The sequence below is a fragment of the Cherax quadricarinatus genome, chromosome 84 (assembly GCF_038502225.1).
Source record: "Cherax quadricarinatus isolate ZL_2023a chromosome 84, ASM3850222v1, whole genome shotgun sequence".
NCBI classification, from domain to species: Eukaryota; Metazoa; Arthropoda; class Malacostraca; order Decapoda; family Parastacidae; genus Cherax; species Cherax quadricarinatus.
In genome coordinates this window covers 8053883-8070389 of record NC_091375.1, presented here as the reverse complement: position 1 = coordinate 8070389, position 16507 = coordinate 8053883, and the positions used below count along the sequence as shown (strand labels likewise).

The 16507-nt window shown below is 41.6% G+C and overlaps 1 long non-coding RNA gene across 2 annotated transcripts in view; it reads left to right on the top strand.

Annotated features, from left to right (window-relative positions):
- The window catches only part of LOC138855184 (uncharacterized), a 180992-nt gene that overhangs the window by 140069 nt on the left and 24416 nt on the right, over positions 1-16507 (top strand). The window lies entirely within an intron of this gene.

Below are 16507 nucleotides of genomic sequence, written 5' to 3'. Positions count from 1 at the left end.
ATTTTCCTCAATAGTCTCTGATGTGGGACCCTGTCAAAAGTCTTACTGAAGTCCATATACACAATATCATATTCATTACCATGATCTACCTCCTCAAATACCTTAGTGAAAAAAGTTAATAAATTCGTAAGGCAGGAACGCCCCTTTGTAAAACCATGCTGAGATTCGTTGATTAATTTATGCTTTTCAAGGTGGCTACGAACTGCCTCGGCAATTATTGATTCCATAAATTTTCCCACTATGGAGGTTAGGCTTATTGGTCTATAGTTCGAAGCTAAGGACCTCTCACCTGCTTTGAAAATAGGTATCACATTTGCCATTTTCCACTTATCTGGCACCATGCCAGTTTGTAGTGATATGTTGAAAAGATTAGCCAAAGGTTTGCTAAGCTCCTCTTTACATTCCTTTAAAGCCCTTGCATACAGTTCATCATGGCCTGGGGATTTGTTAGGTTTTAATTTATCTATTTGCCTAAGGACCATGTCACTTGTGACCCTAATCGTGCGCAGTTTATTATCGTCCTGTTCTACATAATTTATCATTTCTGGAATATCGCTGGTATCCTGTGTAAAAACTGAGAGGAAGTATGTGTTAAAAATTCTACACATTTCCTTATCACTGTCAGTGAGCTGACCCGAGGAACTTTTGAGTGGGCCTATCTTGTCCCTGATCTTACTTCTGTATACCTGAAAGAATCCTTTTGGGTTAGTCTTCGATTCTCTTGCAACTTTAACCTCATAATCTTTTTTTGCTTTTCTAATTCCCCTTTTTATTTCTCTCTTTAACTGAATATATCGATTTCTTAATTGCCCCTCTCCTCTTTTGATTTGCCTATATATGCCTCTCTTTTGACCAATCAGATATTTTAATCTATTGTTCATCCATTTAGGATCATTTTTGTTTGATCTGATTTCCCTATTTGGAACATAATTTGACTGAGCAGCTAGAACTATGCCCTGGAAAGCGTCATATCGGCAACCATCGCCACCTACCTGACCCTTAGTCAGGTCATTCCAGTTCAGCCCACCTAAGTAATTTTTCAGTCCTATGAAATGTTATTATTTATCTCTGTGTTACTAAGTACATGATACAACTATTACAGACCCAGCTGACATCACTGACATACTATGCAGAAAGATCCTGGTGATGCAAAACGTTTCTGGCAACATAGGTTAATCTTCTCTCCCAGGATGCGACCCACATTAGTCGGCTAATACCCAGGTACCTGGTGGGTGAACAGGGGGCAGCAGATGTAAGGTGACTAACAACCAGGTACTTACTGCTAGGTGAACGTTTCACCAATGCTAATATTATTTGAGTTTTTTTTTTATTAAATATATACTTCAATATTATGTAGGTTGTGTAAAATTCAACTTTTTTTTGGTCCTGTGCAGAAACATTTTTGGGAAATAACACAGTAAAACACGTAACCCAAATTTTCCTCTGATTCTGTTAGGCGAGACTATGCTAAGTTTATTTTTCAATGTTACTAAAAATAAACTTTTTTATTCAGGGATCCAAAATGTTAATGTCCATATTGCTTAACATGCTTAATATTAAAGTATTTACATAGTGTCTTGTCGCTTTGCTCAAAAATCAACAAACTAAATTTATTATTTTTATTATTATTATGATTATTATTGTTATTATTATAGCCTCCACAGTAGTATATGGAATATCAGGTTCCGCATCTTCTATTGGAAGGTAACATAGGCCGATACGATGTCAAAATTTCGGTGGTCGCTGCAGCAACCTGGCCAGTATGTGTCACTTTGTTTCAGTGTAACCTCGTTGAGAATGTTGTGTGTTTCTTCACTACTCTAGGATGTCTACCTTCCACAATTGAAACTGAAGGAGGAATAACCATCAGTGGGAGACAGGTAGCAATAAGTCATACTTGGATATAAAGTAGACAGGTCACTACACTCACTATGTTGAGTGACTGAACTACAGCAGCAGATTGTTGAGGTCAGCACCAGAGTGCATGCAGTCTGGCCACCGCTAGGCCAGTACCAGAGTACATGTTGCTTAGTCACCACCCGACCAACACCACCACTACAGTTACCCACCATCAGACTATCGCTGTTGTACATTTTAGGTTCCAGAACCACAGCGTACTACAAAACGTGTGTTTCCTTTGTTGTCGTACTCATTGCGTCTACCTTCATCTGCCAGAGTAGCTGTTTGAGATAGGTGATGTAAGAGTAACTGAGAAACTGTATCTGGTATCGTGCATTTGTAAGAGAGAGTCGGAAAGAAGGTTGCAGTCTCCATGCAGATGTTGTTGTTCAGCATGGCTGGGTGAACGTAGGTGTGGCGCTGACGTAACTCACACCGGGTATTTCCTACTTTTGTGTACTCACCTATTTGTGGTTGCAGGGGCTGAGTTATAGGTCCTGGCCCCGCCTCTTCCCAATACCGTGTGTGTTACCCTCCAGGGTCTTCACCTTCTTGGTCAGTCTACCTGTGTATTTACTTTTTTGGGTGTTGTTGGTCCATCACAGTGTTCTGTCGCTTTTCTTTCTTCACTCCTGTGAAATTCACTTACGTTGATCTTAGTATAGCATTATTTGCAGCATTTATCTTGGTGTTGGTTACACCAGAGCCCAAGGTGAGTCTATAGATGACTATAGGTAATGGGAGTGCGTTGTTATAATGGAACAGTATACTTCAAAACATTTTCAGTGAGGGTGAGATACCCAGCACCTTTGTTACTGTGATACTTTGCACTGGTCATTGTAACTTTTCATGCCACCATCTGACATAGGATGAATTTCAACGTCTTTTGGGTGTTAGGCCAAAGGAAATCCCATTGCGATACCATTGGCTAGTGTATACATCTTATCATTATGTGTAGATGAGTCTAACAGCCAAGCGGATCAACTTTTACAAAAACTATTAACCACATCAATCTCCATATATAAACAAAGAATAGTCTTCATGTGGGGTCAGAAGGGTAGACCAGTAAGCCAACGGAAGGCCTCGGTTAGGAGACCAAAAGCTCCAGTGGCGGGTAATCATATGACCAAGACCCACGTTGTCCTGTTTTCTGAAGAATCTTACATAAGTGAACCTCTGAAAGGTGCACTACAAAAATCATCCTAGCACACACCCAGCAAGCCCCACTAAAATCAAGCCCTACCCTAATATTTATTCAACCTTCATTTAAAGCTAATGAAGGAAATCTCAATCAGCATTCCCACGTATTTTCAAATGTATTATCATATCCAATGATTACAGTCTAAATAAGTAAAATGTATAAAGGACAGGTAGTGTAGCATATAGTTTACGGTGGTCTTGGACGCACTTGGTTGGACAATTATTTTTTATCTGTTTGTCAAATTTAAGAAGCGTTTCCTAAATTAGGAATCTTAGTGATTTGTACTAATTCCCTAATTATCCTGTGTTGTGTTGTTGCATCCCGTCAATACTCTAACATCATTGATATTAACTATGAGTCTCTGTACTTATGTACTGAAATACAGTTTTGTTGTTGTCCCCAGTTCGTACAGTTGTGCTAAAACAGATCATGCTTAAAATAATTTGTTTCTCCAATATAACTCTCGTCACTCTCCGTGCAAGGAATATTATAAATGCTAAAATTCATTTGGGTATCGAGAATCTTTTTTTTTTTTTTACAAGTGTCTTGATGATATTAGAATTGTTGCACTCAATATTAACACAATTATTGGAGCTAATTTTATTTCTGTATTTTGGTTCGTCCAAGTAAAGAACTATAGTTAAATTTCTAGTTTCTAACTTTTTCTTCTTCCCCAAAAAAGCCGTCTACCTATAGATGAGAAATGCACAGCCTAGAAAATTGTTCGTGTAACCCAAGAAAATGGGTTGTAAATATATTGAATCTCATTGTGTGAGAACTGTGAATCGCTGAAATATATACTAAGTTGTGAACATCAAAATGGTATACAATACCGACAGGTTGTTAGGTAAGACACATATGCAACAGTTAGACAACTTTATTCCGAAACGTTTCGCCTACACAGTAGGCTTCTTCAGTTGAATACAGAAAATAGGCAGGAACAGTAGAGATGTGAAGACGATGTAATCAGTCCATCACCCTTGTAGTCGTAGAATTTGAGGTTATCAGTCCCTCGGCCTGGAGAAGTTCAGTTATGGTTTATTCTTTTCGCTGTCTCCTTCCACCTGTTGTCACTATAATTTCATTTCGTTTAACTGTGTTGAATAATTTTTCAACAGTTTAATAAATTTGATTTTCACAAGATACGAATTTTCCAGTATCTTACGAAGCGGATTTGAAACTTGTTGAAGTGTGTTTCCCAGACACATTAAACATGTAAAGGTTTTTTTTTTTTTTTTTTTTTACAGCCAAGTATATGGGTTCGCGTTTGTCACCAGTGTTAGCTGATATATTCATGGAGTACTTTAAGTAAACTTCTTACTAACATTGTTGACAGTGGCATCACTTGTTTATGCTGATGATGTATTGGCTATCCCTCCATCCTCTATAAATTAATATACCAATGTTCTTATATCGCCTTATTTTTTGAGTTGAAATATAAAGCTCAAACTAAAACAGTCACCTGTAATTTTTGGACACCTTAAGTGCCAGAATTATGCCTGGATTTAATGTATATAAAAAGTAAAACATTTAGATGGTTATCTATCTGCTTTTTCCTTTCTGCCCCAAACTGAAACAGGTGTTATTAAACTAAATATTTTTACATTTTCTAAACTATGTTACACGAAGAATTTTATTGGTTGCGCATTTCTCTGTTATAAATAGCTTTTTGGGGGTAAAGGAAGAAAAAACTTGTAACTTGAAATTATAGCTCCCTACTTAGATGAACTGAAATCCACAAATCAATTTTTTCTCCACTAACAGTGTTAATTAACATTGCCATCAATAGTTCTAATACCATTAACATTTCCGTATAAAAAAAATTCTCAGACGATTCCCAAATGAAATGTGTCATTTACAAGATCCTGTGAACAGATTTTCTATTATGAACATAAATACTCTATACAAACTGGGGACAATTCAATTAAATTCAGTTCATTTCAAGTTTATTATCTATAAGGGTTACAATGTGGTTCAGCTTCCCTGGCGGTTCATCGTGTATACTGGTATTCATTATCACTACTCCCCCGGCTATCATGGGGACAGCTTCTCCTCTATCTGGCGTGGCAGGGAATTCAGGTGGAATCCTGCCGCCTATGATTTATCCTACTGGGGATCTGTTTACAGGTTTTGGGTATTGTGTGGTTTACATGTTATAAAATTCTAATTACAGAGGGAGCCACTAGGACACCTAGCATGGCTAGGCATTTCGGGCAGACTTAGATTAATTCTTAACATTAAATCCTTACAGATTATGGTATTAAGGCTAAGTGACTACATCATAATTTGTGAGTTTAGCAATGTGAATGCTTTTGTTTTGGCACAATACAAAGTGTCTATATTGGAGTATCATAGGCAAACTTATGACTAGTTAGGATTTATTATTTTAAGATTAAGATTAGCATTTCTGGGTTTATAGTCAGTGGGTGAGTGAGTGTAATTGTGAACCACCAGGTGGTTATCATGTAGTTAGTTGTCGGGGTGTATCAGGGAGATAAGATGTTTTCTAACTGTAGTTTTGAAAGTGATGAATGTGTCTGCAGTTCTTGAGTTTTCAGGTAGGGTGTTCCAGATTTTAGGTCCTTTGAAATACATTGAATTTTTGTAAAGGTTTAGTCGAACACGGAGAATGTCATAGAGATGTTTGTGTCTGGTGTTATGCCTGTGGATCCTGTCACAACTATCAAGAAAGCGTTTTAGGTCAAGGTTAATATTGGAATTTAAGGTCCTGTAGATATAGATTGCACAGTAGTAAGTGTGGATGTTCTGAACAGGGAGTAAGTTTAGATCTATGAAGAGTGGGGGGGGGTGTTGCCAGGGATGGGATTTAGTGATTATTCTTACTGCGGCTTTTTGTTGGGTTATTATTGGCTTTAGGTGTGTTGCTGCAGTTGAACCCCAAGCACAGATAGCATAGGTGAGGTATGGATATATAAGTGAATGGTATAGTGTGAGAAGGGCAGTTTGTGGCACGTAGTATCGTATCTTGGAGAGGATCCCCACCGTTTTGGATACTTTTTTTGTTGTGTTGGATATGGGTGCTGAAATTTAGGTTGTTGTCGAGGTATAGGCCAAGGAATTTGCACTCATTATGTCTGGTAATTAGAGTGTTGTCGATCTTAATGTTAAGTATATTAAGTATATCTCCACGATAGTATAGAGAATTATAGAGGACAGGATGCAGCATCACACAGCAAATGAAGATCAGAGAATCAGTGATAATAACAATCTTCATAATTTCAATACTATACACGAGATCAGACTTTTAAGGAAAGCAATTAACACCGAGTCCAAGGTCACCGTAAATGTTATGCTAGTCTACCCTTCGTTTATACGTTTTCTAATAATAGTGGATTAGAGACAATATGTTTGGTAAAGGACACAATGTGAAGAACATAAGGAACACTGCAACAGGCCTACTGGCCCATGCGAGGCAGGTCCAAGTCACCTCCTGGCTTAAACTAATGACTCACTAGTCAGGTCAGGTCACATTCACTTAAGGAAGGAGCATGGCATCAGACTTACTAGCACAAGCCAGTCAGGTCCAACTCACACCCATTTACACTCACTCATGTACTTATCTAATCTGTTTTTAAAACTACACAACGTCTTAGCTTCTATGACGGTACTCGGGAGTTTGTTCCACTCATCAACAACTCTATTACCAAACCAGTGCTTTCCTGTGTCCTTCCTGAATCTGAATTTTTCCAACTTGAAACCATTGCTGCGAGTCCTGTCTTGGCTGGAAATTTTCAGCACGTTATTTACATCCCCTTTATTTATTCCTATTTTCCATTTATACACCTCAATTATATCCCCCCTAATTCTATGCCTTTCTAGAGAGTGCAGATTCAGGGCCCTCAGTCTATCCTCATAGGGAAGATTTCTGATACATGGGATCAACTTTGTCATCCTCCTCTGTACGTTTTCCAGTGCATTTATATACATTCTGTAATACGGTGACCAGAACTGAGCAGTATAGTCTAAATGAGGCCTAACCAAGGATATATAGAGTTGAAGAACAACCTGAGGACTTCTATTATTTATGCTTGTTGACATGAAGCCAAGGATTCTGTTCACTTTATTGCGAACACTTGTGCACTGTTGTCTTGGTTTTAAATTACTGTTAATCAGAACTCTTAAATCCTTTTCGCAGTCAGTAATATTAAGGGATACATTATTTAGTTTATATGTGGCATGGTTATTTTCTTGTCCAGCGTTTAGAACTTTGCATTTGTCTGCATTAAACTGCATCTGCCACTTCTCCGACCACTGCATCAGTCTTTTCAAATCTTCCTGAAGTGCTTTAATATCCTCGTTAGAATGAATTAGGCGACCTATTTTGGTGTCATCAGCAGACTTGCTTATGTCGCTATTTATTCCCTCATCAATGTCGTTTATATAAATTATGAACAACAAGGGGCCGAACACTCACCCCTGTGGAACACCACTTGTGATGCTTCCCCCACTCTGATTTCTCCCCATTGATGAAAACTCTCTGCTGCCTATCTGTCAAGCACGCCTCTACCCAGGAAAAAAATTCTCCTATTCCCTGTGCCTTAATTTTCCTCAGTAGCCTCTAATATGGAACTCTATCAAGAGCCTTACTGAAGTCCATATACACAATATCACATTCATTACCATGATCTACCTCCTCAAATACCTTGGTGAAAAAGTTAGTAAATTTGTGAGACAGGAACGCCCCTTTATAAAACCGTGCTGAGATTCATTAATCAATTTATGCCTTTCAAGACGGCTACGAATTGCCTCGGCAATTATTGATTCCATAAATTTTCCCACTATGGAGGTAAGGCTTATTGGTATATAGTTCGAAGCTAAGGACCTGTCACCTGTTTTGTAAATAGGTATTACATTTGCCATTTCCCACTTGTATGGCCCTATGCCAGTTTCTAGTGATATGTTGGAAAGACTAGCCAAAGGTTTGCTGGTTGTTCGAGTTTTTTGAAAACTTATACGCCTTAAGGACGCTGCACTGTTTATCTCCTCCACGAGTTCTTCAGCAGAATTTTCACGCATGAAGGTGTTAATGCGTGCAACAAACACAGAGCCCTGGACCTGGAAGTTGTCAGGGGTAATGGGGTGATACCCTCATTGAGGAGTGCTACTTCTCTCCTCTTCCGAGGATAGCAATAGTACTGCACCAGAGTGCAGGGGAACGGGACCCAAGGAAATAATGGACCAGAGCTTAAAATACCACACGGGTTACTGGATAGTCACCTTGTCTTGTTTTAAATCGCCAGAGACGAAATTGCCGAAAAAAAAGAAGACAGGAAAGGTAGAAAGACAGCAGTGTAAAGAGTGTGTTTGTGGTTAGGCCAGTGTAGTGGTTGGGGTATTGTGGGGGGTAGAATAGGGTTGGATTAGGTGGGGGAGTGATGGGGGGAGAGGGGAGAACAAGCAAACTAGTCACCACTTTACCCTCTTGACTGGGTAAGTAAGTAAGTTTATTCAGGTATACACAAATACAGTTACATAGAATTATCATACATAGCAGCATATGTGTAGAGAACCTAGGATAACCCAAAAAAGTCAGACAGAGTGACTTATTTCCATTGGGTGGGGCTCGAAGTGACAGAAAGCAAGTTTCCTCTCAGCTCTGATCAACTCATATAACCCAAAAAATAACTTGGAGTATTAGCGCTCAGAATGAAAACTCCGTCGTCCTTTCGCTGCGCCGTCTACCTGCAGAATCGAATGGGCATGCAGAGTCCGTTCAGAGTGGAATGGAATCGAATCCAGCTTGGAATCACAGGGTGTCAGAGTGGGTGCACGTGTCGAGAGGGGTTCCACAAGGGTTAGTCCTAGGTCCGGTGCTGTTTCTTGTATATGCGAATGGTATGCCGGAAGGGCTAGAGTCAGAGGTCTCCCTGTTTACAGACGATGTGAAGCTAATGAGGAGGATATAAGTGGACGAGGATCAGGTAAGCCTACAAGGGGATCTGGACAGACTGCAAGCCTGGTCCGATCAATGGCTCCTGGAGTTTAACTCCAGCAAGTGCCAAGTTAAGAAGCTTGGGGAATGACAAAGAAGACCGCAGACAGAGTACACCCTAAGAGGTCAGAGGCTGCCAAACTCACCCAAGAAAAATGATCGTGGGGTGAGTATCATATCGAGCACATCTGAGGCACACATCAGATAACTGTTGCAGCATATGGGCGACTGGCAAACCTGAGAATAACGTTTCGATATCTAAGAAGGAGCCATTTACGACACTGTACACCGTGTACGTCAGACCCATATTGGAATATACAGCACCAATATGGAACCTACACCTGGTCAAACACGTCAAGAAATTAGAGAAAGTACAAAAGTTTGTGACAAGACTAGTCCCGGAGCTAAGGGGTATGTCCTACGAGGAGAGGTTGAGGGAACTCAACCTGACAACACAACATAAAAAACACTGAGAGGAATGACAGGGTGGATAAGGACAAGACGTTTCAGAGATGTGACACAGCAACAAGGAGTCACAACTGGAAGTTGAATTTCAGAGTCACAGGGATGTTAGGAAGTATTTTTTTCAGTCATAGAATTGTCAGGAAGTGGAGTAGTCTGGAGATTGATGTAGTGGAGGCAGGATCCATAGAGAGCTTTAAGAAGAGGTATGATAAAGCTCATGGAATAGAGAGAGAGAGTGGACCTAGTAGCGACCAGTGAAGAGGCGGGGCCAGGAGCTATGAATCAACCCTTGAAACCGCAATTTGGTGAGTACACACACATACACACACACACACACGCCTAAACATACACACAAACATATATACATACATAATGCATACATATATATACATACATATTGTTGGGGTGGAGAATGTATTTCCAGTGAGACAGGTAATGCTGTGAGAAACACTAGTCATGCGCCATAGCAAAAAAAAAAAAAAAAGGGCAACATTTTCGGTTGTTTAGACAACAAGGATCACAAGAAGAATCAAATTTTCGGTTGTTTAGACAAGGATCACAAGAATCAAATTTTCGCAGTTGCATACATCCTTCTATATCTTAAAATATTGGTGTGTTCATCTTGGTTCTGGTACGAGAGTTAGTTTAATATCTTTATTATGCACCCCATACCCATCCTGTGGGTGGTAGTCACCCCATACCCATCCTATGGGCGGTAGTCACCCCATACCCATCCTGTGGGCGGTAGTCACCCCATACCCATCCTGTGGGCGGTAGTCACCCCATACCCATCCTGTGGGCGGTAGTCACCCCATACCCATCCTGTGGGCGGTAGTCACCCCATACCCATCCTGTGGGTGGTAGTCACCCCATACCCATCCTGTGGGCGGTAGTCACCCCATACCCATCCTGTGGGCGGTAGTCACCCCATACCCATCCTGTGGGTGGTAGTCACCCCATACCCATCCTGTGGGTGGTAGTCACCCCATACCCATCCTGTGGGTGGTAGTCACCCCATACCCATCCTGTGGGCGGTAGTCACCCCATACCCATCCTGTGGGTGGTAGTCACCCCATACCCATCCTGTGGGTGGTAGTCACCCCATACCCATCCTGTGGGCGGTAGTCACCCCATACCCATCCTGTGGGTGGTAGTCACCCCATACCCATCCTGTGGGTGGTAGTCACCCCATACCCATCCTGTGGGCGGTAGTCACCCCATACCCATCCTGTGGGTGGTAGTCACCCCATACCCATCCTGTGGGTGGTAGTCACCCCATACCCATCCTGTGGGTGGTAGTCACCCCATACCCATCCTGTGGGCGGTAGTCACCCCATACCCATCCTGTGGGTGGTAGTCACCCCATACCCATCCTGTGGGCGGTAGTCACCCCATACCCATCCTGTGGGCGGTAGTCACCCCATACCCATCCTGTGGGTGGTAGTCACCCCATACCCATCCTGTGGGTGGTAGTCACCCCATACCCATCCTGTGGGCGGTAGTCACCCCATACCCATCCTGTGGGTGGTAGTCACCCCATACCCATCCTGTGGGTGGTAGTCACCCCATACCCATCCTGTGGGCGGTAGTCACCCCATACCCATCCTGTGGGTGGTAGTCACCCCATACCCATCCTGTGGGTGGTAGTCACCCCATACCCATCCTGTGGGCGGTAGTCACCCCATACCCATCCTGTGGGTGGTAGTCACCCCATACCCATCCTGTGGGTGGTAGTCACCCCATACCCATCCTGTGGGCGGTAGTCACCCCATACCCATCCTGTGGGTGGTAGTCACCCCATACCCATCCTGTGGGCGGTAGTCACCCCATACCCATCCTGTGGGCGGTAGTCACCCCATACCCATCCTGTGGGTGGTAGTCACCCCATACCCATCCTGTGGGCGGTAGTCACCCCATACCCATCCTGTGGGCGGTAGTCACCCCATACCCATCCTGTGGGCGGTAGTCACCCCATACCCATCCTGTGGGCGGTAGTCACCCCATACCCATCCTGTGGGTGGTAGTCACCCCATACCCATCCTGTGGGCGGTAGTCACCCCATACCCATCCTGTGGGTGGTAGTCACCCCATACCCATCCTGTGGGCGGTAGTCACCCCATACCCATCCTGTGGGTGGTAGTCACCCCATACCCATCCTGTGGGCGGTAGTCACCCCATACCCATCCTGTGGGTGGTAGTCACCCCATACCCATCCTGTGGGCGGTAGTCACCCCATACCCATCCTGTGGGTGGTAGTCACCTCATACCCATCCTTTGGGCGGTAGTCACCCCATACCCATCCTGTGGGTGGTAGTCACCCCATACCCATCCTGTGGGTGGTAGTCACCCCATACCCATCCTTTGGGCGGTAGTCACCCCATACCCATCCTGTGGGCGGTAGTCAAAAGATTACAAAGGTACATAATGGGTCCAGGGACTTGACCCCAAAGTTATGATAGCTGAACTAGTTACAAAGGTAATGAACTCCAGGTAGATCTGGTCACAATCATGGCAAGTTACAAAGGTAATGAATCAGCTTCACTCCTATACATGGTTACAGTCATGAACAAATTACAAAGTAATGAACCACTGATACGTCCACACCTGGTCACAATTGTAATGAGTTATAAATACAAATATTAAGTGGGTCATACACCCACACGAGGGCGCACCATAGACATGTGGCTCCTCCTGCATCATAGACATGTGCCTTCTCCTGCATGATAGACATGTGGCTCCTCCTGCATGATGGAATGATGATAGATGGACTGACTTGTGTCAATCTCCCTAAGTCTTAAGTCAATAAAGTTCAATTGAAGTTCTTTTCGTATTATTGTTCTCAAACTACTAACTGACAAGCCAAGATTGTAATCTACTCCCTCTTTGAAAGCATACAGCTTAGCCAAATTATCATTTCTGTCATGCATCTGAAGACCAATGTGAGATGGAATCCACAGCATGTGCACTCTGACTCCACTGTCCACAATCTTACCATACCTGTGTCTGGCTTCTGACACAAGCATGCCACAATTTATACTTAATGAGTTGAGAGCATTTATGGATGACAGAGAATCAGTTACAATTAAAGTGTCAACCTTAGATACATGGACGCATTTGAGTGCAAGGAGCATGGAAAATAGTTCTGTTTGAAGTGTAGAGGCCCAGTTATTGATGCGTGCTCCAATTTCTTTATGAGTGCCATCACTCTGTATGACAACAGCACTACCAGCTGCACCAGTGTATGACAACAGCACTACCAGCTGCACCAGTGTATGACAACAGCACTACCAGCTGCACCAGTGGACTGGTGAACACAACCATCAACATAAATAATTTTTGAAAAAGTGTGCTGTGACTAGGTCATCAATACAGCTTAAAGCATCCTGCTTGGCTTCAAGACGCTGAAGTTTTGGTTGTGACGGGAGTCATGCTGTGCTACACACTCTATGTCTCAGGGTGAGACATGTATTTTGCAGCGTGTTTGTGACGGCGGGGCTGACACATTACCAAATCACTAACCTTTGCCAAACCGCATACTTCCTGAATACTACTACAGTACAAAGGTGATGTTTAGTCAGATGATTATTGATGTGTTGGGGACGAGGATTGTTGATAATACTAAAGCATTATCAACCATCTTCATTAATATAATCGTCTCCATTCATTGGAGACATGTAAGTATAGTAAATTCTACAGAACGCTGACTCCTCTTCTCTCACACAAAAAAATAGTGTAATTCTTGGATTAAAAAAATTCTCGTTGCCATACTGAACTGCTAAACCACAATGATCTTTCTGCCACAAAAACTGTCCAACACCAGTTTTGCGGCAAGCCACAAAATAAGGTTCAATACCAACTAAATTACGCAGTGGGAAGATAGATAACGTCTTAAAATTAGGTAGTTGAAAAAAACAAGTGCAGAAACCTAGCCTATCTTGATACCGTATCAACATCTGAACCCAGAATTTCCATGTTGAAGAAGATGTCAGTAATGGTAGGTAGGACATTTCAAGAAAATATTTGGTGTTTAGGCCTATCTGGCCTCTTCACTGTCAGGCTGCCAAATGATCTTGAACGCCCCATCCTGAAGTATATTTACAAGAGGCATATTTCCAAGATGGACAACGATACTCAGTAATATTATATCATTATTTTACATGCTGTGCCACATTAATTGTGGCCTAGGTTCCATTTTTAGCCTTATGGCTCACTGCTCTCCAACATAAAATCTACGCATTTACAATAAATAGCGTGAGAATATAGTGGTTGGCTAGTTCTGTCTCTCCAGGAACACCTTCCTTCTCTGTAATATACAGTCTCTCGGTACTACCTTCACTGGTATTCTTTTATTATCTTGCAAATCTTCCAGGTCTTTACAAAATCAATACTTAGTTTATCTCCTCTACTCCCACTACTGCTCTACTCCCCACTAGTTGTTTGCTGGGGCTGTAGCTCCTGGGCCTATCTTTTAGACTACTTTGATCAACATCACAGATATCTGGTCACTTGGGCCTGATCATACCTTCTAGTGAAGCTGCGTATTTACGCTGACTCCCCCATTTACTCATCCAATTCATTCCACTCAATAAATGGTTCATTTTATTTAAATATTCAATTTTATCCAAAATAACAGCTACCTTAGATTTATCACCCCTTGAGAGGTGTCGACTCTGATCATTATTGGGGATGGCTAATATCTTCCAGTTTCATATTCCTTGACTTCTGAAAACCTGGAGGCCCTCTCCTACCTCATATGAGGGGGATGGTGCAGGTAGCATATATATATATATATATATATATATATATACAAATATATATATATATATAAATATATATATATATATATATGAGGTCAACGACATCATTAAGAGAACCCTTGCTACAGCTGGATGCCCTGCCGAGAGGGAGCCACGATCACTTGCAGCAAACAATACCCACAACCCAGCAAACCGCCCCGACGGGATCACCATCTATCCTTGGAAGAATGGCAAGCTCTTAGCATGGGACTATACCTGTGTGTCCACACTGGCTGAAACCTATATCCATCACAGTGTGGGGCGACAGGGAGGAGCTGCTGACCACAGGGAGGAGTACAAGATCAGCAAGTACAGGGACATTAGCCAACAGTATCAATTTGTCCCAGTGGGATCAGAGACCTTGGGATCATGGGGAAAAAATGCCACACGTTTCCTTAAAGAATTGGGTTCCAGACTCATCGACACCACCAGGGACCCAAGGGCAGCCACTTTCATGTTCCAGCGCCTCAGCGTCGCCATCCAGAGGGGAAATGCTTGCTGCATACTTGGTTCACGTCCAGCCTCGGAGGAGCTGGAGGAAATTCATCATCTTTGATACATTGTGCCATTGTATTCATGTTTATGTTTTTTTCTGTAAATGTATTTTGTTTATTAATAAATGTTCACATAGAATATAAATATAGGGGGTGGTAGGAGAAGAAAATATTCAAACAGCTCCGGGGAGAACCTTGAGTTTTCCCTGAGGTACGTTTATTGTCTTCTCTGAGGATGAGGGTCCCCATTCCAGCTATAGAGGTGGTACTTCCCTATATTTTTATTTTTATATATATATGTATATATATGTATATATATATATATATATATATATATATATATATATATATATATATATTTATATATATATATATATATATATATATATATATATATATATATATATATATATATATATATATATATATATATATATATATATATATATATATATATATATGCAATAAGATCACAGTAAACAGGTGATTTTAAAATATGCAAAACAACCACTTCTTTCAGAGTGGTTGTTTTGCATATATATATATATATATATATATATATATATATATATATATATATATATATATATATATATATATATATATATATATATATATACATATATATATATATATATATATATATATATATATATATATATATATATATATATATATATATATATATATATATATATACGGTTGCTGATGACACTGTGCTCTTGGGAGATTCTGAAGAGAAGTTGCAGAGATTGGTGGATGAATTTGGTAGGGTGTGCAAAAGAAGAAAATTGAAAGTGAATACAGGAAAGAGTAAGGTTATGAGGATAACAAAAAGATTAGGTGATGAAAGATTGGATATCAGATTGGAGGGAGAGAGTATGGAGGAGGTGAATGTATTCAGATATTTGGGAGTGGACGTGTCAGCGGATGGGTCTATGAAAGATGAGGTGAATCATAGAATTGATGAGGGGAAAAGGGTGAGTGGTGCACTTAGGAGTCTGTGGAGACAAAGAACTTTGTCCTTGGAGGCAAAGAGGGGAATGTATGAGAGTATAGTTTTACCAACGCTCTTATATGGGTGTGAAGCATGGGTGATGAATGTTGCAGCGAGAAGGCTGGAGGCAGTGGAGATGTCATGTCTGAGGGCAATGTGTGGTGTGAATATAATGCAGAGAATTCGTAGTTTGGAAGTTAGGAGGAGGTGCGGGATTGCCAAAACTGTTGTCCAGAGGGCTGAGGAAGGGTTGTTGAGGTGGTTCGGACATGTGGAGAGAATGGAGCGAAACAGAATAATTTCAAGAGTGTATCAGTCTGTAGTGGAGGGAAGGCGGGGTAGGGGTCAGCCTAGGAAAGGTTGGAGGGAGGGGGTAAAGGAGGTCTTGTGTGCGAGGGGCTTGGGCTTCCAGCAGGCATGCGTGAGCGTGTTTGATAGGAGTGAATGGAGACAAATGGTTTTTAATACTTGACGTGCTGTTGGAGTGTGAGCAAAGTAACATTTATGAAGGGGTTCAGGGAAACCGGCAGGCCGGACTTGAGTCCTGGAGATGGGAAGTACAGTGCCTGCACTCTGAAGGAGGGGTGTTAATGTTGCAGTTTAAAAACTGTAGTGTAAAGCACCCTTCTGGCAAGACAGTGATGGAGTGAATGATGGTGAAAGTTTTTCTTTTTCGGGCCAACCTGCCTTGGTGGGAATCAG